This window comes from Triticum urartu, chromosome 4A, assembly GCF_056163025.1.
Source record: "Triticum urartu cultivar PI428250 chromosome 4A, HENAU_Tu73, whole genome shotgun sequence".
Classification (NCBI taxonomy): domain Eukaryota; kingdom Viridiplantae; phylum Streptophyta; class Magnoliopsida; order Poales; family Poaceae; genus Triticum; species Triticum urartu.
Window position 1 is genome coordinate 414,870,841 of NC_141876.1, and position 24,792 is coordinate 414,895,632.

Below are 24,792 nucleotides of genomic sequence, written 5' to 3' on the forward strand. Positions count from 1 at the left end.
AAATAATACAAGCCAGGGGCCTCGAGGGCTTGAATACATAAGCTCGAATACACAAGAGTCAGCGGAAGCAACACTATCTGAGTATAGACATGAGTTAAACAAGTTTGCCTTAAGAAGGCTAGCACAAAAACAACATCGATTGAAAAGGCAAGGCCTCCTGCCTGGGAGCCTCCTAACTACTCCTAGTCGTCAGCGACCGTCACGTAGTAGTAGGCACCCTCGGGGTAGCAGTAGTCATCAGTGGTGTCGTCTGGCTCCTGGGATCCGCCATCTGGTTGCAACAAACGGGTATGGGAGAAAAAGAGGTAGCAAAGCAACCGTGAGTACTCATCCAAAGTACTCGCAAGACTTACATCAGATCTAAACTAAGTATGCATCTGTATCAAAGGAAATGGGTTGTATCTGTGGACTAAACTGCAGAATGCCAGAAGAGAAGGGGATAGCCTAGCCTATCGAAGACTAACATCTTCAAGCATCTTGCAGCATATGGAAGAGTATAGATCAACATAATATAAAGTAGTAGTAGTGTTATCAACCTCGACCAGAGATCCTTTCTCGACTCCCTGCGAGAAAGCAATCCCAGAGCCATACTATCCATTTCTCATCACAATCCATTTCTCATATCCATTTCTCATATCCATTATCCAGTTCTAGTTGTATCGATCGGGATACAACTCCAAGTGTCCGTTACCATAGGACAGACTATCGATAGATGTTTTCTTCCCTGCAGGGGTGCACCAACTTACCCACCATGCTCGAATAACTCCGGCCGGACACACTTTCCTGGGTCATGCCCGGCCTCAGCCAAACAATACGCCGCAACCCAACCTAGGCTTAATAGAGAGGTCAACACGCCGGACTAAGCCTATGCCCCCAGGGGTCATGGGCCATCTCCTCGGGAACTCCTGCACGTTGCGTACGCGGCCGGTGAGCAGACCTAGCTACCTCCTTCAACAAGGCAGGAGCCTACACAGTCCAACCCGGCGCGCGCCGCTCAGTCGCTAACGTCTATTAAGCTCCGGCTGATGTATATGACGCAGAACGCCCATACTATGCCCACGTGATGGTTAGTGCTATCAGGCCAAAGGCCCCTCGGATCAAATATCCAAATCTTAGTGGATTAGAAGCACGCGGTAACGAGCAGAGACTCACGATTGATGTGACCTCGTCGCCCCGTCTCGAGTACATTGCGGCAAGGGCTAAGAATGCCCGGCCATGCCTCGTAAGTATCTCGCGGGCACCTTCCAGGTCAACCCGACTCCACATCACTTTCTATTAAGCTCGCGCGGGTACCCCTCAGGGACGACCCGTCTTTAGTAACATGGTTCAGTGTAAAGTCATAGTAACCATAGTAAATGTGTGTCTAACACCAAAGGAAAAACCCGAGGAATCACCCCTGGTGAATTCCACTCGATGTGATCATCAAGGTGAACGTAAGAGGATCCACCCTCGAGGTTCACACTTGAGGGGTTGCACGACAGAGCCGTATCGGAAGTGGTTAAGGAGGAAATCACCCTCGATGACCACGACCGATTAGCTACACTACAGAGTTCTCATCAGGAGTGATGTATGAGGTTCCACCCTCGGCACTCGATGGTAACTCTGCAGAGTCGTTCAACTAGGGGGGTGATGTGCGGTGTCGGGGCCTGGACGTCGATCATGTTGATCGAGTCATCGAACGTAAAGCGAGGCAACTGGGACAAGGTGGGGGTCACTGATGGATCACTAACCAACCTATACTAAGCAGTTTAGGATAAACAGGTAAGGTATGAAAGCAGGTAACAACAACAGGCTATGCATCAGAGTAGGATCATACAGAAAGCAGTAGCAGTTCTAATGCAAGCATGAGGGGAAAGAAATGGGCGATATCGAAATGCTCAAGGGGGGTTTGCTTGCCTGGAAGATCTGCTGTAAAGGGAAAAGAGTCGTCGACGTAGTCGATCATAGGGGCGGCATCGGTCTCGGGGTCTACCGGAGAGAAGAGGGGAAAGAAACAGTAAATACATAGCAAGCAAGTGCATAACAGGACAACAAGTCGATAGGCAGAGCTAGGGTTGTCCTAACGTAGTACTACACGTTGCAGACGGAGGGGATAAACATCCGAGGATGAATCCCCGGTGTTAGACGAATTCCGACATATGAAAGAGAGGGGACGATTCCATATTCAGCATGCTAGGGGCATGTGACAGGTGAATGTACCGCGTATTCGGATTCGTTCGATTTTTCGGAGCAACTTTCATATAGAAAACATTTTCATCCGAGCTACGGTTTAATTGCTATGATTTTTCAAAGATTAAAGCATTTCCATAAATTATTTAAATTGACAGAAAAGGAAATATGACATCAGCATGACGTGTTGATGACGTCAGCAGTCAACAGACTCGCTGACCAGGTCAAACCTGACCTATGGGTCCAGTGGGACCCACATGTCAGCCTCAGTTAGTCTAACAGTGCATTAAACTAACAAATCTAGGTTAATTATGTAGGGGGCCCGCGTGTCAGTGGCTAATTAGCCGATTAGATTAGGTTTTAACTAAAACCGAGTTAACTAACTTAACTAAACGGGACGGGCCCACTGGTTAGTGGCTGCAGCGCCAAGTCAGCACAGTTGACCGGGGTCAATGGGTCAGTTGGGGCCCCTGGGACCCACCGAGCAGTGGCCCTGGGGTGGCCTCCAGTCGGCCACGTCGGCGCGGCCAGCGTTCAGCCGTCAGCGACACAGAGAGGCGGCGGAGGCGCTCGGGAGGCTGGATTTCGCCTACAGGGGGCCAAAACGGACGCGATCGACGCCGTTCGAACGGGAGCGGCGAGCCGCAGCTAACCGTGGTGGTGGCCGGCCCTGGGCCGGCCAAAAACGGCGTCGGCGTGGAGCACGGGCGGTGGTGGCCTTTGGGCGCTCGACGACGATGGGGTTTCGGGACACGGCTTGCCGCGCGGAGCGGCTCTACGGGCGGCTGGTGCTCGCGCGGATCCATTGCCGCAGTCGACAGTAGGCGGAAGGCGACGAGCTCACTAGAGACGAGCTCGCGGCGGCGGCCGAAGCACTGGCCCATCGAGGACGGCGCCAGGGGAAGTGGGAGGAGTAGCGGGTGCGTGCAGTGGGTGCAGGCGGAGGTGCTGAGCATGGTCGGCCGCGAGCTCTGCGAGCCGTGGCCACGGCGGCGAGCACCACCGTGGCCACGGCGGCGAGCACCACCGTGGCGACAAGCTCGTGCACAACGGAGGGAAGCAACTACAGGGGGAGAAGAGAGGCGCGAGGAGAGGGGAAAGGAACCGGAGCTCACTGGGAAGGCACAAGGAGGCCCGGCGACAACTTAGTAGCAGCACGGGGTGGCCGGAGTGTACGGCGACGACAACGACCGAAGCGGAGGAAGGTGGCAATCTGGCGAGGCAGAGGGGCTCCGAGGTCCGTGGCGTGGTCGCGGTCGTCGTGGTCGAGGATGAGGGGGTCTCCTGTACGCAGGTGGACGGAGGACGGCCGCTGGTGGCCACGCGCACGATGAGGCCGCGGCGATGGCTACGCCTGGGCCGACGCGGCGCGCTAGATCTGGGGGAGGGGGAAGAGAGAGGAGTGGGAAGACAAGAGGGCGACTGGGTGGAAGAGAGCGGGGAGGAGCTCGAGGAGGCGCGGCTGTCGCCCTTATCCCCTCGGGGCGGCACTTGCGAGGTGGTGTGGCGGGGACGCGCGGGAGGAGCCCCGGTTGGCTGAACAGGGGAGGAAGAGAGCGACCAGGGGAGGTGGGCCGCCTAGGATGGGCCGGCTGGTCTGGATGGGCCAAGGCCCAGGGAGGCAGGGGCTTTCTCTCCCCTCTGCTTTTCCTTTTTCTTTTTGTTTTATTTCTAAAGCTCATTTCTTTTTATAGAAAATGCTTTGCAATATTGAGCTTCCAAAAGTGGTTCTGTAAAATGTGGGACTTGGCCAAATAAACACATTACAATATTTGGCACCTGCCACAAAAAGTTTGGGAGGAGTTTGAATTGATTTGGATTTTTCACAAATGGAAAAGCATTTAAAAATGCTGATTTGGAACTGCTTTAATTCCCAGGGGAAAGTAGCTATCTCAAATGATGTTAAATCACTCATGACATTTAGTTAGTGAATATTTGCAACCCAGCGAACATTTTTGTTTTACTGTTTGGAGAAATAATTTATTTGACTTTATTTTAAAATTGAATTTGAATTGGTTTTGAATCAAAGTGAGATTAGCAACAGTAACAGTGATGACTTGGCTCATTAGTAGGGGATTACTGTAGCTTGACACTAGGGGTGTTACAAATCTCCTCCACTACAAAAAATGTCGTCCCGAGATTTAATTGGGGAAGTAAAGAGTAACTTCGGAGAACTGACCCTTATAGGGTTAATTATCTAGTGAACAATTCAGGGAATGAGGCAGAAGTATCTCTCGAGCTGAAACTTAATAAACATCGAGAGCAAAGTATGAAGGTACAGTAGGAAGTTTCATGCGAATGGACAAATTGATACCTGAACAGAGTGTGAGAAAGGGGTTCAGAGCATCGGACATAGATCATCTCTCGAAAGGTGGTCGTGACATGATACGAAGCCAGTTGCAAGAATATTTTGGAATCAAAGATATACAGGAGAGTCAAGTTCCGATCCTGTGGGACTGTGGGTTATGGGCCCACCATGTGGGTTAAAAGTAGAAAGGGTGCTAGCATTTTGCACGGTCATGATAGCAAGGCATCTCAGAGGGTAGCCTGTCAGTTATGTCGGCAACAACGTCGGTACCAAGGGCGAGGGATGAAGAGAACCATTTTCCTACTCGTTGAACGAGGCGGGCCATTAGGCAAAGTTCTCGTCCATCGGTGGCTATCGGAATGTCATCAACAATAGTAACAGGGTCTTACTGACAGAGTGATACAACGAGGTGTTTACATAAGCAGGGAAATATTACTGCTTATATAATTTAGATCACAATAAGGTTTAAACAAACCAATGGAAAGGAAAATGTAATTGTCAGATTAAACAGAACAATGGAAAGGAAAATGTGTTTAAACACATAATTCAGGGGTATATCCTTCCCAAGGACAAGCAGAGCATGATATCCATGACAGGATAGAAGTATAAAACCAATTAGGTAAGGGGGAAGAAAATTCATGACATTACCCATACAATGGTGTTTAGATAATTGATAAAGAAAATTTAGTATCGTGCTTCAAATGTTCTTATTGGAGATCGTATTACCACAGACATGCTTCGAGATAGCGTTGACATGGTTTCAAGCAAAGGTCAGACTTTGGATACACCAAGGATCCATCGGAAACAACTTAGAAAATAAGTCACACTATTTTAGCAGGGAAAAGATGAGGATGTGGTCGATGGGCTCAGCCACAACCCATCGACATGCCAAAAAGGATGTATTCCCAAAATTAATATGATCAAGTTTGTGTTGGGGGGAGACAAGAATGTTGTTGATGCTGACACAAGTCATCGAGAGGCAAGGGTGGTATTTCTAGCCATGAATTCAGTTGGCATCTCTGAAGAAGCCAAAGTGTTGACGGTGATTAAGACAAATTTTGTCTAGAGACTCTAAGAAGATGCCATCGAGCAGAAAAGGAAGGATGAAGTGAAAGGCTATGAGAACCACGGATTCGACACAAGCTCAAAGTCAAGCTTGTTGTTCGAGGTGAAATGATAAGATGAGGAAGATCGCCGTAAGCTTAGCTCATCATCGGAAGTTGCTCCGGGCATAAGGATCAGGTAGCACAGTTAAGAAGTTGACAAGATAAAAAATATAGCCGATCAGGCTAGGAATGATGTGATGGGGCATAAAGCTTCGCAGTATCAAGTACTAGGTGCAATGCCAGAAGGCAAATCAGAGTAGAGGTTGGACGGGGGAAATGATTTGCAGAGGATAGGTAATTTTAACTTACCCAGTGAATGAGATCAAGGAGGAAATATGGTTGAGACCATAACTGCAAGGGATCCAATTTACGATACCGGGAGAATATTCAAATGATTAAATATCCTTGCAAGAAGCTTTCATGATAAGTCCCACACCGTGTCCGTGGGCATGAACACAAGGTTCAGGGTCGACTCCCACTTCTACAATGCATAACCTTTCATTTTACTTCTCGCTCTTGATGAAGCTGTAGTATTGAAATTTTATCTGACGAAAAGCCAGTAGAGTATAACCCGCATAACTTTTGAGTTCACGCAGATTAGGGAAGGCACAATTTCAACCCATCGAGGCATCTTAGGAGCATATGTCATAAATTTCAAGAGTAAATAACACAAACTCGGGAGTAGAGCATGTTTGAGAAAGCAGAGGATACAATTTACCAAAAGCATTGTGTATCCGAGGAAAGGATCACAAGCTTATTGAATAAGAAGGATGTTGTCGGATAAAATCCGAAAAGGGGTCTGGTGGTCCACAAGGGATTTGATGTGAGCATCAGTATTCAACCAGAGGAAGAAAGAATGCAAGGAGATTAGATTATAGAAACAACTGACTAACTCAAAGCTCAATTGCAAAGGAATTATGAATTCCAAGACAAGGGATCAGAAGCAATGCTTTGATTAGGGATGGATAGGTAGAATAGCCTTAGGGGTACAATTGATGGCGATTAGATTGGTCGAGATCCAGCACATGTTAGAATGACGTCTGAGCTGGAAGGATGAATTCTAGGATCTGATTGAGGATTGCGAGCATTCGCAACATATTGTATCAACGGACTCAAAATGATAATGACCAAGGCTGACAATAAGATTACTAGACTTATGGTATTAACCATAATGCAAGCAAGCAAGAAATTCAAGAACAATAGGCTGTTGAGGATTTTCACAAGAATGGATGGTATTAGAAGACTTTTGTGAAGTACATGAATCAACTGAGGATGAGCGGATACTCGATAGGTGCACCAAGTTATCCTTAGGGGTATTCAGATGACAAGGAACTACAAGGCAGTAAGGTCAAAGGATTCTCAGAAAAAGGAGAGCAGTTCAGGGCATCTTGTAATAACAAGATCAATGGGTTAGAATGTAAGATTGGCAAGTGTGTGTAGTTATCCATAAGGATATTGCAGTGGTAGGGAATTGCAAAGGCAACAAGCACAAAGTCTCGAGAGAATATCGTAGAGTATCTTCGGAATCTTCTGATGCAGCAGGCGATCATCTGAAATAAGGGGCTCTCCGGGCAGATGTGATCACGAGATCCTAATGTTCGAGTTAGTAAAACCATTTAACCCGAATAGAAGAGAGATTAGAGTCCCATAGTATAGACGAGGAATAAAAGATCCTAATACCACTCAATTGGCGACGTGGGCCTGTAAGACACACATCCAAGTTAGTAAAACGGTTTTCGGTTTCTAGACTCAACTGCGGCCAAGGAGTTGGAAAGGGGGGATCCTACAGGCAGTCGGCTCTGATACCAACTTGTGACACCCTCGATTCAATCGTACACTAATCATACACGCAAATGTGTACGATCAAGATCAAGGACTCACGGGAAGATATCACAACACAACTCCAGACACAAATTAAAATAATACAAGCTTTATATTACAAGCCAGGGGCCTCGAGGGCTCGAATACATAAGCTCGAATACACAAGAGTCAGCGGAAGCAACACTATCTGAGTACAGACATGAGTTAAACAAGTTTTCCTTAAGAAGGCTAGCACAAAAACAACACTGATCGAAAAGGCAAGGCCTCCTGCCTGGGAACCTCCTAACTACTCCTAGTCGTCAGCGACCGTCACGTAGTAGTAGGCACCCTCGGGGTTGCAGTAGTCATCAGTGGTCTCGTCTGGCTCCTGGGATCCGTCATTTGGTTGCAACAAACGGGTATGGGAGAAAAACAGGTAGCAAAGCAACCGTGAGTACTCATCCAAAGTACTCGCATGACTTACATCAGATCTAAACTAAGTATGCATCTGTATCAAAGGAAATGGGCTGTATCTGTGGACTAAACTGCAAAATGCCAGAAGAGAAGGGGAAAGCCTAGCCTATCGAAGACTAGCATCTTCAAGCATCTTGTAGCATATAGAAGAGTACAGATCAACATAATATAAAGTAGCAGTAGTGTTATCAACCTCGGCCAGAGATCCTTTCTCGACTCCCTGCGAGAAAGCAATCCCAGAGCCATACTATCCATTTCTCATCACAACCCATTTCTCATATCCATTTCTCATATCCATTATCCAGTTCTAGTTGTATCGATCGGGATACAACTCCAAGTGTCCGTTACCGTAGGACAGGCTATCGGTAGATGTTTTGTAACATCCCAAAATTCTAAATTTTGGAATGTTATATTAAATAGATATCTATGATTGTTTGTTTGATTGTTGTGTGATTGATTGAGTGAAATTGAGTGGAATTTGAAACTTTTTGAAAGTTGAATGAGAGGGAATGAAATGACTTTCCCAAACTTTCACATTGCATCTTTATCTCCAAGAATTCAAACACAAAACCCTAGACTGAAGAAGACATGACTTCTTCCATTTGAAATGAAAAAAGGGTTTTGAAAAGATTTGAATTCCATTTGGACATATTTCAAATTCAGAAGCTTTATGCACTCAATGATTTTCATGAGAGAAGATAAAATGACTTCTTCAAAGTATAAGAAATACAGTTGGAAGTGGTTTGAAAATCAAATTCAAAACCATTTAGGAGTTATTTGACTTTTAGCGAAATTATTTTTCTCCTAAAATTAAATTTATGAAAATAAGGGTAAAATGATTCCCTTCAATGGAAAATTAGGAGAAAATAATTTGGAAGTCATTTTGGTATTTTAAAAATGATTTTTGTTGGGTTTTAATGCAACAGTACCACTATTTGCTTTATTTGAATTTTTCGTAGATTTTATTTGCCTCTGAAAATTTGTTCATGTTTTAGGAAATTTTATTCTGAAAATTTTGGTATATAATATGTCTATATAAAATTCTTATTGTTTTTCCTTTATTTTTTCGTGTGTGCGTATATAAACGGCCGAAGCCCAACAGGTCCCCTCCCTCTCCCCTCACATACGGCCCACTGGCCCAGCTCGGCGCACCCGCGGCCTTCTTCCTCCTCTGCACGCAACCGCCGCAGCAAGATCGCGCCGCCGCCGCATCCCGGAGATCGCGGGATCCTCTCCCTGATTCGCCCCCTCTCCCAAGTCGGCCTCCCCTCTATAAATACCCCTCTCCTCTCCGTTCCGCCCCTAAAAGACGCCCGAACCTCTCCCTCGCCGCCTATTGCTCGCCGGAGCCGAAGCCGCCGCCGCACCATTGCCGCCCCACCGAGCTACTCCGACCCCCTCGCCGCCTCCCGAGACCATCTCTGCACTCCCCTCGCTCGTCCGCACCTCCCCGTGCGCTCGCGCAAGCCCGAAACCCACCGGAGCGCCGCCACCGACGACGCCGAAACGCAACCGCCGCCTCGACCTCGCCGCCGACCTCCTCCGTCCACCTACGGCACCATCTCGACCACCGCTGGACTCGCCGTCGAACGCCGCGTCCGCCCGTACCCTCGCCGGAGCCCGCCGACGATCGGAGCGCCGCCGACGACGACGTCCGAGCCGCTCGCCGTCGACCTTCCCCGCGGTGAGCTCTCCACTTCCCCTTCACCGTCCGATCTGTTATTGACGCGCCAGATTAGATCTAACGAACGGTTGGGTTTTTCTATTTATAGATCGGTTTAGTTCCGGTTTTTATTCGGTTTAGATCGGTTCAGGTATAGTCGGTTTAGCCGATCGGTCTTTCTCTTTTAGCCCGTACGCGTTTCGATTATTTTCCGCCCGAGCGATGTTTAGTTTCAGCTCGCACACCCCGTAGCGCCCGTTAGTTTTTTTTTTGTTATTTTCGTTTCTGTTTTAAAAAAACAGAATAGTTCTCATTTTATATTGCTTATAACTTTTATGTTTTAGATCCAAATTGATTGATTCTTTTTGCACCGTGTCACAAATTTGTTGAAGTTTCTGTTTGTGTACTTGGATTTCAATTTTGAGTAGTTGTAGTTTGAATTTGCATGAATTTTCCTCAAACACTATTTTGGCCATAACTTGAGTTTGAAAGTATATTTTAAGTTGATTCTTTTTGCTCCTGGTCACTAGGACTTTTGCCTATCCAGTAGATTATAGTGTTTTTTATTTAAATTATGGTTTTAGCAAAAAACTGTACTATTTTCTATGTAGTTTTGTTTTGCTTGTAACTTAGTAAGTTTTGTTTAGATTTAATTAATTCTTTTCGCAAAGTTTTGTTGATTGAAATATACATATGTTAGACTTCAGTACATGATTTTAGAAATTATTTTTATTAGTTTTGCTACTGTTTAGGATTTCAGTTTTAGCATAGCTAGTATATAGTGAATGTAATAGCTAGTATTGTAGTTATTGTTGCTAGAAATTATTTTAGATAATTTATTTCTGTTGTTTTAATGGAAAGAGACTTTATTTTCTGTTAAGAAATTGTTTAGATTAATTTAGTGTGGTTATGAAAGTTATTGGTTGATAGTGTGTTGGTTTTCCCTAGTTTTCTTTAAAGTTTTCTTTGGATATTTATTTTGGTCTTCTTTGATTTCATTATTGTTTTCTTTATTTATTTTATTTAGTTGAGTGTTCTTTTGATTGATAGTATTGATTGCTAGAATTGATTGCTTATGTGAATACTACGTTTGATTATATAGATTCCAATGGAGTGACGAATAGTTCTACAAGTCATTATTTTCGAGAGTGTTGTTATCTTCATCAACTTACCAGGCAAGTTCACTTTGACCATGTTCTCCATACCTATGTTTATTTGCATGTAGTAGCACCCTTTCAACAAGCTCTCCAGTAGTGTTATTGAATCTTGTAGTTGAGTAGAATGCATGAGGTAGAAACCCAGCCCCCTGTTACCAAACCCGGGACGTTACATAGTTTTAATGCTATGCTATAGTAGACGGGGTTTGGTATGAGTGCATGAGAGTGGTGTGAAGAAGGAGGACTCTACGTCAATGGCGACAACTTCATGATGGCACCGGCAAGGACCGCATCTTCAGGACTCCTCAAGATTTTGAGACTCGAGACAAGAATTCAATACACACTAGTGGGTGAAGGATGGTTGACGGGCACCCTGCAGAAACCAGTGGTTGGCCAGGATGCATGGAGAAGCGCCATGACATCTTGCGGAAAGCTTCACCCAGACTCAAAGAGACGGAAGAATACTTCATGCCCGGAAGCTTACCTGTGCAATCGCAAGTCACTATGGGCTCTGGCTTGGTTGACCTTAGTTGTGACTCTGGCTGGGACGGTGCTAGCAGATCTAGAACTACGGTAGGATTGGATGAGCACCGGACAGTGTTCAGAGGAGCTCTTCGGAAGACCATGTTTCGGTCATCTTGTTCTCAAACACCCTGAAGTGCGAGAATGTAAAGAGAGGGATCGAATCTTGCGGGTAAAGTGTACAAACCTCTCCAGAGGGTTAAAACCTAATCGATTATTCGTGTCCCCGGTTACGGACAATTTGAGCCTCTGGACTTGGATCTATCTCGGAACTCTCAACACCTGACTGATAACTTAATTGTGGGCAACTTATGATGATTTGGGCTATGCGACATCGGTTGGCGGAACCATGTCATGATAGAAAACTCCGTAGTACAGACTCTGGTTAATTCCTTTGATGTAGGGAAAATAAAACCAGCTTTTATGCAATCAAAACTCAGATACAGAGCCACAAAGCCATATTGCATATAGTATAGTTTATCATCTGTTTTTCTTACAGTGATCTTGCCGGTACATTCAATGCACTGACCTACACGGCTGCAACGTCTCATGTTGCAGATATGTTTCTTCCGACGAGTAAGAGTTACGTCATAGGGTTACGATCTACACTCAACTTGCCGATGGCGTTGATGGGACTCCACACCCGTTGATTGTTTCCGCTGAGACTTGTAAGGTATATATCAGTTTTACGTTATTTATACATGTGATTGCCCTTTGATATATACATTGATGTACTGTGTGTGCCAGCATACTGATCCAGGGATGGCACTGATACACAGAGGCTTGACCGTCTGAGGTTGAGTCGTTACAGATATGGTATCAGAGCACATGTTGACTGTAGGACGTGACCCTAGAAATCGGAAAGCTCCTAGGACAGAAAATCTCTAAAACTTTATTTTCAAAAGAATCCATTACTTCGCATCTTTACTGATTTTATAAAATATCCTATCTTACCTCAAATAGTTAGAATATACCCCTTTTCCCTTTTGACCACACGAAGGATCAACTGAAGCCGCTCCAAGAAGGTCAAGATATTGGACAACCAATGACCATTTCAGAGTAAACATGATTTGACCATGCATTAGAAGATTTGATGCTACACCAGTTGAAGACTCCGACGACTTGAAGAATCAGAAGAATTATTTGACCGTTAGAGGACCAAACCCCTGTTATACACTTCCGTTAGATGCGACAATTTGTGAGCTATCATTTGTTTGATGTTTTTTCGACAGCCACAAAATAAAACTCGTTTCTTCAAAACTATTGTTTGTACTGTGTGTATCCCTCCCCACCTCTCTCTTATCTCACCCTAAAAACCCTTGGACCCAGTAGATGATGAATGAAGTTGGATTGGTATTCTCTGGACCGAAAACCCAGCTGGAGGCAGAGCTATGGATTCAGAACATGAGAATCACTTCGGGAGCAATTTGGTTTCAAGGAAGAATGAAGTATTGTACGCTCTTCAGTACTTTGAAGTGCTGCAACATGGTGGCAGATGCATCAAGCTATACAGGGATGGAATGGAGCAAGGACTTGGGAAGAATTCAAGAGGACTCTGACAAGATCCCGTCTTATCCGGAAGCACCATGATACCCCAAGAAATAAACCTTGTGCCTGCAAGGTTTGCGGAGAAATAGGACACACCCAGGAGGAACACAAGGATAGATGCCCTCATTGTGAGGAGAAACACCCAGCTGAGGAATGCCCAACTAGTCAGGTGACTTGTTTCTTGTGTGAAGGAAACACCCACTACCCATCTCAGTGTCACATTTACCCCACGGTGCAACAAACTATTCAGAAGCAGGAAGAAGGAATGAAAGAAGCCCTCCGAGAAGTTATGAAAGAACCTGTGATTAAGGAAAGTGTTGAAGACCCTGATGGAGAAAGCCTCAACAGATTTTACTCCAGTGCCTGTTATTCATGTGGAGAAGAAGGGCATTTTTCACAGTATTGCACCAAGGAAAGAAAAGAGTATCTGGGATACTTCCCGACAGAAGCACTGGAGTTTGATCCACAGGGAATAGAACGTTTGATCAGAACGAAGAAAACCAGGAAGAGAAAACAAAGACACCCTCAGAACAACCCAATTTCTGCAAAGAGGGACAAGAGTCATATTACCTGTTTTGAATGTAAGGACGTCGGACATTATGCCAATGATTGTCTCGAAAGGAAGCAAGGAACTCAAGGAGCAGGCACCATCACCAAGAAGCCTCGAGGCATGCCGGAAGTTATTTGTTTTCGTTGCAAGGAAGCAGGACATTTTGCTAGGGATTGTTCAAATCATGAGAAATCTGGAGTTGAGTAGTGGAGATGTTGATATCAGTAATAAGGGTAGTAAGGAAAACACTTTTCATGAGAACACGGGGTTGAGTTATGTAATAGATTACTCCGAGATTGTAATAATTCATGACTCAGTAAAGTTGATATGTCATATGCTGAAAGGCTTTAAGGAGTTGTTATGCCTTATCTTGGAAATTAATATTTTGAGTGAACATGGAAGAAAATGAGTTGTGATGCATAAACTGGATGTTGGAAATTGAGTTTGAAGTTTTGTTTGGATGATATGAATGTGTACCCAAGGAGATATGTACCTTATTCTGAGCACCATTTTTGTTTTACAACTGCAGATGACGACCCTTTATGAGTCTTTCCTTAAGGTCCCAGAAACGATCATGACCCTGACAAGTGATCGTGATTACCTGAAGATCCTGAAGGACATGATGAAGCATATTCACCTTGAAGGAGATGCAGTCTACAAAGGCTACCCCTTCATGAAAAAGGGAGTGGAACTTTGGTATGTGGAGGTACACCTCCACCGTATGAAAGGAGTTTGCCCAAAGACGATGGGGCCGTACTTTTTCATCTCACGTGTACCACAAGCAACTTTCTTTGACGCTGTTCGTGAAGCAGCCATGGAAGCCATACGCCAGATCGGAGATATACTTGAAGCAAGACTCCGTTATACTCAGGAATACCTAAGAGAAGTGCATGCAGAGATGATGGAGATGAAGCTCAAGGCCACCACGATGAAACAGAAGATTGAATTTCAAGGCGCATGTCGCACAATTCCAGTGGGACTGAAGAATCCCCAAGGAGAAAAGATTAATAAAGTTGGACGTAATGCCTGACCATACCAAACCATGTGGGTGGCAGCATTTGTAATAAAGTACTTTTTGGAATTTGGATTTACGAAAAATGGTTAAGGATGTAATAAAATATTTGATATGAAAATAATATGATTTATGGATAAACTAGTGCAGTTTTTGTGGTAGTACTCCGTAAAGACACATGATCAATGAAGAAAGAAATGTGTTATTCATGACGGTCCATAGAAGGGAGCTGGACCAAATAAGTTGGAGTTTTGTATGATCGTCACCACAAGGGTATGAGGGAAGAAGTACTATTGGATTTAAAGGAGACGTAATGTTGGAATATGGAATGATAATCCTCGAATATATGAGTTAAAATTGTACAAGAGTTGAAGTGGACCATAACCCACAGGCCCAGGAGTTAATAATAAGCAAGCACACTCTTGCTAAAGGAAGATATTTTATAAGAAAACTCTGAGTTAATCAGCCAACATTTTTAGGAGGATACGAAAACCCGAGGGTTGTGAAGAAACGTTAGATGTCTCGTTCAGCTTGCAGAAACAATGGATTTATTCGAACTCAGTTCGTCGACAAGAGAAATTATGCAATGCTTGTGAGTATGCCCAAGTGTTAGAATACGTGATTCGATGTCTGCATATGTAGTAATGGTTCAAGTACGGGATGGATTGGCCCCCATAGCGGAGACTTCTATCATGAACTATCATATGTTGATGGAGAATCAGAGAGCCATGAAAACCTTAGAAGAGTGTCGACACATCAAGCCATAAGACCATAGAATGGTAGGATGATGGAACCCTTTACAGACAACCGTTGCCAATCGTAGGATATACGGTGAGATTCAACCCGGGCCATTTTTCCTGCAGGAGAAGCCATAAATTGTTGACCACCATGAGAATTTCGATAGTTATTTAGTATTGGCGACAGACCAGTCAGCTAAGAAGACACAGTCTCAGAAGAATGTCACCAGGATGAAAGGACACGTGTTTGAGGAAAAGGTTATGCCCCGACCGGAAGAGAACCCGTGAAAGAGCTATTCCGGAGTATATGAGAACACCGATACCGGCAGCACAAAAGGATGGAGTACATGAGTTTTGTCGGAACCATACCCATGCTTTTAAGTGTGGTAGCACACTAGACCCTTCCGACCAAAATATTTGCTGGAAGACCCCCAAACCCTAACCTTTTCTTTCTAGCCTCTTCGAATCTCGAGGACGAGATTCATTTTAAGTGCGGTAGGTTTGTAACATCCCAAAATTCTAAATTTTGGAATGTTATATTAAATAGATATTTATGATTGTTTGTTTGATTGTTGTGTGATTGATTGTGTGAAATTGAGTGGAATTTGAAACTTTTTGAAAGTTGAATGAGAGGGAATGAAATGACTTTCCCAAACTTTCACCTTGCATCTTTATCTCCAAGAATTCAAACACAAAACCCTAGAGTGAAGAAGACATGACTTCTTCCATTTAAAATGAAAAAAGGTTTTGAAAAGATTTGAATTCCATTTGGATATATTTCAAATTCAGAAGCTTTATGCAACTCAATGATTTTCATGAGAGAAGATAAAATGACTTCTTCAAATTATAAGAAATAGAGTTGGAAGTGGTTTGAAATTCAAATTTAAAACCATTTAGGAGTTATCTGACTTTTAACCAAATTATTTTTCTCCTAAAATTAAATAAATGGAAATAAGGGTAAAATGATTCCCTTCAATGGAAAATTAGGAGAAAATAATTTGGAAGTCATTTTGGTATTTTAAAAATGATTTTTGTTGGGTTTTAATGCAACAGTACCACTATTTACTTTATTTGAATTTTTTGTAGATTTTATTTGCCTCTGAAAATATATTCATGTTTTAGGAAATTTTATTCTGAAAATTTTGGTATATAATATGTCTATATAAAATTCTCATTGTTTTTCCTTTATTTTCTTGTGTGTGCTTATATATATATGTATAAAAAAACGGCTGAAGCCCAACAGGTCCCCTCCCTCTCCCCTCACATACGACCCACTAGCCCAGCTCGGCGCACCCGCGGTCTTCTTCCTCCTCCGCATGCAACCGCCGCAGCAAGATCGCGCCGCCGCCGCCGCATCCCGGAGATCGCGGGATCCTCTCCCTGATTCGCCCCCTCTCCCAAGTCGGCCTCCCCTCTATAAATACCCCTCTCCTCTCCGTTTCGCCCCTAAAAGACGCTCGAACCTCTCTCCCTCGCCGCCTATTGCTCGCCGGAGCCGAAGCCGCCGCCGCGCCATTGCCTCCCCACCGAGCTACTCCGACCCCCTCGCCGCCTCCCGAGACCATCTCTGCACTCCCCTCGCTCGTCCGCACCTCCCTATGCGCTCGCGTGAGCCTGAAACCCACCGGAGCGCCGCCACCGACGACGCCTGAACGCAACCGCCGCCTCGACCTCGCCGCCGACCTCCTCCGTCCACCTACGGGACCATCTCGACCACCGCTGGACTCGCCGTCGAACGCCGCGTCCGCCCGTACCCTCGCCGGAGCCCGCCGACGATCGGAGCGCCGACGTCGCCGACGTCCAAGCCGCTCGCCGTTGACCTTCCCCGCGGTGAGCTCTCCACTTCCCCTTCACCGTCCGATCTGTTATTGACGTGCCAGATTAGATCTAACAAACGGTTTGGTTTTTCTGTTTATAGATTGGTTTAGTTTCGGTTTTTATTAGGTTTAGATCGGTTCAGGTATAGTCAGTTTAGCCGATCGGTCTTTCTCTTTTAGCCCGTACGCGTTTTGGTTATTTTCCGCTCGAGCGCTGTTTAGTTTCAGCTCGCACACCCCGTAGCGCCCGTTAATTTTTTTGGGCCATTTACATTTGTGCCCCTAACATGATCCCACTACTCAGATTTGCCCCTAATTTCGAAGGATGCTCAAAATTGCCCCTCTGTCGTTAGGTGTCCTTATATAAATGCCCTTCTGCGCCGTTATCGTCCGGTCAAAAGGCTTTGACTGTCTCGAAAAAAATAGCAAAAAAATCTAAAAAATCTAAAATTTTGTGGGATCGAAGATAGTTAGGTGCGCAAGGTGCGTGCAATTTTTTGTGATGTTTAGACATACTAGGAGCTCATGCCAAAAGAACAAAATAAATCTGTACGCCTATGAATAGTAAATTCAAATAAAATAGCAAGAAAATTTTAAAAAATATGAATTTTTTTGGCATCCAAGATGATCGGTTGTGTAAGGCGTGTGCAAAATTTTGCTATCAAATGGCATGCGAGGAGCTCTAGCAAAAAAACAAAATAGTGTACTTTTTCAAAGTTTTTTCCTAGCCATATTTTGTTTTTTTCTCCAGAAGCTCCTACATTGTCCAAACACAACAAAATTTTGCACAGACCTTGCGCAGCCGAGCATCTTGTATGCCAAAAAATTTCATATTTTTTTTTAATTTTCTTGCTATTTTCTTGAATTTACTATTCACGGGCATACATATTTACTGTTTTTCCTTTGCCATGAGCTCCTAGAGTGTGCAAATAGCATGAAAATTTGCACGCACCTTGTGCACATGAGTATCCTCGATCCCACAAAATTTCAGATTTTTTTGATTTTTTTGCTATTTTTTCAAAACGGTCAAAGCCCTTTGACGCCCTTTGACCGGACAGTAACGACGCAGAAGGACATTTTTATAAGGGCAACTAACGGCAGAGGGGTAAATTTGAGCACCCTTCGAAATTAGGGGCAAATCTGAGTAGTGGGATCAAGTTAGGGGCATAGATGTAAATGCCCCATTTTTTTGTTATTTTTGTTTCTGTTTTAAAAAAACAGAATAGTTCTGATTTTATATTGCTTATAACTTTTATGTTTTAGATCCAAATTGATTGATTCTTTTTGCACTGTGTCACAAATTTGTTGAAGTTACTGTTTGTGTACTTGGATTTCAATTTTGAGTAGTTGTAGTTTGAATTTGCATGAATTTTCCTCAAACACTATTTTGGCCATAACTTGAGTTTGAAAATATATTTTAAGTTGATTCTCTTTGCTCCTGGTCACTAGGACTTTTGCCTATCCAGTAGATTATAGTGTTTTTATTTAAATTAGGGTTTTAGCGAAAAACTGTACTGTTTTCTATGTAGTTTTGTTTTGCTTGTAACTTATTAAGTTTTGTTTAGATTTAATTAATTCTTTTCGCAAAGTTTTGTTGATTGAAATATACATATGTTAGACTTCAGTACATGATTTTAGAAATTATTTTTATTAGTTTTGCTACTGTTTAGGATTTCAGTTTTAGCATAGCTAGTATATAGTGAATGTAATAGCTAGTATTGTAGTTATTGTTGCTAGAAATTATTTTAGATAATTTATTTCTGTTGTTTTAATGGAAAGAGATTTTATTTTCTATTAAGAAATTGTTTAGATTAATTTAGTGTGGTTATGAAAGTTATTGGTTGATAGTGTGTTGGTTTTCCCTAGTTTTCTTTAAAGTTTTCTTTGGATATTTATTTTGGTCTTCTTTGATTTCATTATTGTTTTCTTTATTTATTTTATTTAGTTAAGTGTTCTTTTGATTGATAGTATTGATTGCTAGAATTGATTGCTTATGTGAATACTACGTTTGATTATATAGATTCCAACGGAGTGACGAATAGTTCTACAAGTCATTATTTTCGAGAGCGTTGTTATCTTCATCAACTTACCAGGCAAGTTCACTTTGACCATGTTCTCCATACCTATGTTTATTTGCATGTAGTAGCACCCTTTCAACAAGCTCTCCAGTAGTGTCATTGAATCTTGTAGTTGAGTAGAATGCATGAGGTAGAAACCCATCCCCCTGTTACCAAACCCGGGACGTTACATAGTTTTAATGCTACGCTATAGTAGACGGGGTTTGGTATGAGTGCATGAGAGTGGTGTGAAGAAGGAGGACTCTACGTCAGTGGCGACAACTTCATGATGGCACCGGCAAGGACTGCATCTTCAGGACTCCTCAAGATTTCGAGACTCGAGACAAGAATTCAATACACACTACTGGGTGAAGGACGGTTGACGGGCACCCTGCAGAAACCAGTGGTTGGTCGGGATGCATGGAGAAGCGCCATGACATCTTGCGGAAAGCTTCACCCAGACTCAAAGAGACAGAAGAATACTTCATGCTCGGAAGCTTACCTGTGCAACCGCAAGTCACTATGGGCTCTGGCTTGGTTGACCTTAGTTGTGACTCTGGCTGGGACGGTGCTAGCAGATCTAGAACTACAGTAGGATTGGATGAGCATCGGACAGTGTTCAGAGGAGCTCTTCGGAAGACCATGTTTCGGTCATCTTGTTCTCAAACACCCTGAAGTGCGAGAATGTAAAGAGAGGGATCGAATCTTGCGGGTAAAGTGTACAAACCTCTGCAGAGGGTTAAAACCTAATCGATTATCCGTGTCCCCGGTTACGGACAATTTGAGCCTCTGGACTTGGATCTATCTCGGAACTCTCAACACCAGACTGATAACTTAATTGTGGGCAACTTATGATGATTTGGGCTATGCGACATCGGTTGGCGGAACCATGTCATGATAGAAAACTCCGTAGTACAGACTCTGGTTAATTCCTTTGATGTAGGGAAAATAAAACCAGCTTTTATGCAATCAAAACTCAGATACAGAGCCACAAAGCCATATTGCATATAGTATAGTTTATCATCTGTTTTTCTTACAGTGATCTTGCCGGTACATTCAATGCACTGACCTACACGGCTGCAACGTCTCATGTTGCAGATATGTTTCTTCCGACGAGTAAGAGTTACGTCATAGGGTTACGATCTACACTCAACTTGCCGATGGCGTTGATGGGACTCCACACCCGTTGATTGTTTCCGCTGAGACTTGTAAGGTATATATCAGTTTTACGTTATTTATACATGTGATTGCCCTTTGATATATACATTGATGTACTGTGTGTGCCAGCATACTGATCTAGTGATGGCACTGATACACAGAGGCTTGACCGTCTGAGGTCGGGTCGTTACATGTTTTCTGCAGGGGTGCACCAACTTACCCACCACGCTCGATTAACTCTGGCCAGACACACTTTCCTGGGTCATGACTGGCCTCGGCCAAACAATACGCCGCAACCCGACCTAGGCTTAATAGAGAGGTCAACATGCCGGACTAAGCCTATGCCCCCAGGGGTCATGGGCTATCTCCCTAGGAACTCCTGCACGTTGCGTACGCGGCCGGTGAGCAGACCTAGCTACCTCCTTCAACAAGGCAGGAGCCTACGCAGTCCAACCCGGCACGCGCCGCTCAGTTGCTGACGTATATTAAGCTTCGACTGATGTATACGACACAGAACGCCCATACTATGCCCACGTGATGATTAGTGCTATCAGGCCAAAGGCCCCTCGGATCAAATATCCAAATCGTAGTGGATTAGGAGCACGTGGTAACGAGCAGAGACTCACGATCGATGTGACCCCGTCGCCCCGTCTCGAGTACATTGCGGCAAGGGCTAAGAATGCCCGGCCATGCCTCGTAAGTATCTCGCGGGCACCTTCCAGGTCAACCCGACTCCACATCACTCGCTATTAAGCTCGCGCGGGTACCCCTCAGAGCCGACCCGTCTTTAGTAACATGGTTCAGTGTAAAGTCATAGTAACCATAGTAACTGTGTATCTAACACCAAAGGAAAAACCCGAGGAATCACCCCCGGTGAATTCCACTCGCTGTGATCATCAAGGTGAACATAAGAGGATCCACCCTCGAGGTTCACACTTGAGGGGTTGCACGACAGAGCCGTATCGGAAGTGGTTAAGGAGGAAATCACCCTCGATGACCACTACCGATTAGCTACACTACAGAGTTCTCATCAGGAGTGATGTATGAGGTTCCACCCTCGGCACTCGATGGTAACTCTGCAGAGTCGTTCAACTAGGGGGGGTGATGTGCGGTGTCGGGGCCTAGACGTCGATCACGTCGATCGAGTCATCGAACATAAAGCGAGGCAACTGGGACAAGGTGGGGGTCACCGATGGATCACTAACCAACCTATACTAAGCAGTTTAGGATAAGCAGGTAAGGTATGAAAGCAGGCAACAACAACAGGCTATGCATCAGAGTAGGATCATATTGAAAGCAATAGCAGTTCTAATGCAAGCATGAGGGGAAAAGAAATGGGCGATATCGGAATGCTCAAGGGGGGTTTGCTTGCCTGGAAGCTCTGCTGTAAAGGGAGAAGTGTCGTCGAGGTAGTCGATCACAGGGGAGGCATCGGTCTTGGGGTCTACCGGAGAGAAGAGGGGAAAGAAACAGTAAATACATAGCAAGCAAGTGCATAACAGGACAACAAGTTGATAGGCAGAGCTAGGGTTGTCCTAACATAGTACTACATGTTGCAGACGGAGGGGATAAACATCCGAGGATGAATCCCCGGCGTTAGACGAATTCCGACAGATGAAAGAGAGGGTACGGTTCCATGTTCAACATGCTAGGGGCATGCGACGGGTGAATGGACCGCGTATTCGGATTCGTTGGATTTTTTTGAGCAACTTTCATATAGAAAACATTTTTATCCGAGCTACGGTTTAATTGCTATGATTTTTCAAAGATTGAAGCATTTCGAGAAATTATTTAAATTGACAGAAAAGGAACTATGACGTCAGCATAACGTGTTGATGACGTCAGCAGTCAACAGACTCGCTGGCCAGGTCAAACCCGACCTTTGGGTCCAGTGGGACCCACATGTCAGCCTTTGTTAGTCTAACAATGCATTAAACTAACAAATCTAGGTTAATTATGTGGGGGGCACGTGCCAGTGGCTAATTAACCGATTAGATTAGGTTTTAACTAAAACCGAGTTAATTAGTTTAACTAAATGGGACAGGCCCACTGGTCAGTGGCTGCAGCGCCAAGTCAGCACACTTGACCGGGGTCAACGGGTCAGTTGGGGCCCCTGGGACCCACCGGGCAGTGCCCTGGGGGTGGCCCTCGGTCGGCCACGTCGGTGCGGCCGGTGTTCAGCCGTCGGCGACACAGAGAGGCGGCGGAGGCGCTCAGGAGGCCGGATTTCGCCTACAGGGGGCCAAAACGGACGCGGCCGACGCCGTTCAAACGGGAGCGGCGAGCCGCAGCTAACCGTGGTGGTGGCCGGCCCCGGGGCGGCCGGAAATGGCGTCGGCGTGGAGCACGGGCGGCGGTGGCCTTCGGGCGCTCGACGACGATGGGGCTTCGGGACAGGGCTTGCCGCGCGGAGCGTCTCTACGGGCGGCTGGTGCTTGCGCGGATCCATTGCCACAGTCGACAGTAGGCGGGAGGCGATGAGCTCACTGGAGACGAGCTCGCAGCAGCGGCCGAAGCACTGGCCCATCAAGGACGGCGCCAGGGGAAGCGGGAGGAGTAGCGGGTGCGTGCAGTGGGTGCAGGCGGAGGTGCTGAGCACGACGGGGTGGTCGGTCGCGAGCTCTGCGAGCCGTGGCCACGGCGGTGAGCACCACCGCGGCGACGAGCTCGTGCACGATGGGGGGAAGCAACTACGGGGGGAGAAGAGAGGCGCGAGGAGAGGGGAAAGGAACCGGAGCTCACCGGGAAGGCACAAGGAGGCCCGGCGGCAACTTAGTAGCAGCAGGGGGTGGCCGGAGTGTACGGCGACGGCGACGACCGAAGCGGAGGAAGGTGGCGATCCGGCGAGGCAGAGGGGCTCTGAGGACCGTGGCGTGGTCGCGGTCATCGTGGTCGAGGACGAGGGGGGTCTCCTAGACGCAGGCGGATGGAGGACGGTCACTGGTGGCCACGCGCACGGTGAGGCTGCGGCGACGGCTACGCCTGGGCCAGCACGGCGCGGCAGATCTGGGGGAGGGGGAAGAGAGAGGAGTGGGAAGCCAGGAGGGAGAGTGGGTGGAAGAGAGCGGGTAGGAGCTCGAGGGGGCGCGGCTGTCGCCCTTATCCCCTCGGGGCGGCGCCGGCGAGGTGGTGTGGCGGGGACGCGCAGGAGGAGCCCCGGTCGGCTGAACAGGGGAGGAAGAGAGCGACCGGGGGAGGTGGGCCGCCTAGGATGGGACGACTGGTCCGGATGGGCCCAGGCCCAGGGAGGCAGGGGCTTTCTCTCCCCTCTGCTTTTCCTTTTTCTTTTTGTTTTATTTCTAAAGCTCTTTTCTTTTTACAGAAAATGCTTTGCAATATTTGAGCTGCCAAAAGTGGTTCTGTAAAATGTGGGACTGGGCCAAATAAACACATTACAATATTTGGCAGCTGCCACAAAAAGTTTGGGAGGAGTTTGAATTGATTTGGATTTTTCACAAATGGAAAAGCATTTAAAAATGCTGATTTGGAATTGCTTTAATTCCCAGGGGAAAGTAGCTATCTCAAATGATGTTGAATCACTCATGACATTTAGTTAGTGAATATTTGCAACCCAGCGAACATTTTTGTTTTACTGTTTGGAGAAATAATTTATTTGACTTTATTTTAAAATTGAATTTGAATTGGTTTTGAATCAAAGTGAGATTAGCAACAGTAACAGTGATGACTTGCCGTCATTAGTAGGGGATTACTGTAGCTTGACACTAGGGGTGTTACACTACCGTGGTCACCGTGGTGGTGGTCGTGGTCGATACCGCAGACAGCCTCCGTCACCGGCCGTTGTGGACCACCAGGCTACTGATGTGGCAGCCGATCCCGTTCAGTCGACCGAACTGCCTAGCCAGGCGATGGAGGTAGTGACGACATTGGCCAACGCAGAAGTTCCTGGGACTGGTGTTTCAGCTGAGGCAGGCGACAGGATAGAGTCTGAGAGAGCGTCCAAGTGGGCGCGTAAGAAGGAGAAGATGCTATGCTATCGATGTGGTGAGAAGGGTCACTTCATTGTTGAGTGCTGGCGGAGTTTTGCGATACGTGTGGTTGGTCTCTGCGTCGCAACGAGACATCTAGTAAGTAGAATAGAAGAATGAATGGTACTTTAACACGCATGGTTGCATGTGATAATGGATCTTTTCCCATACATGATTGAATGTTGAGGTGGGTCTTATCTCATCCATAATTGTTTGGTCATGTGACATGTTTGCATGTTGAGATGAGGATGGACTTTTTAGATATATAAGATTTGGTCTTTGTTTTGGTTTATTTGTTTTAAAAATTTCTTGCAATCATAGAGGTATTGTCTTTCACATATTGAAGTGTTATCTTTGTTGCGATCTAAGAATACCGTCATTTACACTTTACGATATGCATCCCAACATTTACATTGAAGTGCATGCATCTTTTATTATTTGCAAATAGGAAACATAATACATGATCGCTTGTGGTACGTGTATTACAACTTGTGGTCGCCAAAAACATAAAAATATATTCTAAATTTTTTTGAATTATATAATTTGTAGCCCTTTGAAACTTTGGAGAAATGGCTCATATATTTCTTTTAAATTTGGTAGCTACATTGTGTGATGTTAGGGCATCTACAACGGTAACCCGTCAATTTCCTCATGCGTCCGTCCGCGGAGGGTGTGGTGGGGGGGGGGGGGGGGGGAGGGGGGGGGGTCCAGTACACGGACACGGATAC

The 24,792-nt window shown here is 45.5% G+C and overlaps 1 long non-coding RNA gene across 2 annotated transcripts; it reads right to left on the reverse strand.

Annotated features, from left to right (window-relative positions):
- LOC147976022 (uncharacterized) lies at positions 1-23,238 on the reverse strand. Of its 2 annotated transcripts, none has more exons than XR_015601291.1 (3): positions 22,821-23,238; positions 21,451-21,522; positions 1-271 (listed from the first exon to the last, which is right to left on the reverse strand). It is a non-coding gene; the product is annotated as an uncharacterized LOC147976022 (long non-coding RNA). The 2 variants fall into 2 exon arrangements; XR_015601290.1 differs by lacking the exon at positions 1-271 and adding an exon at positions 7,472-7,764.
- Positions 23,239-24,792: the final 1,554 nt, after the last annotated feature.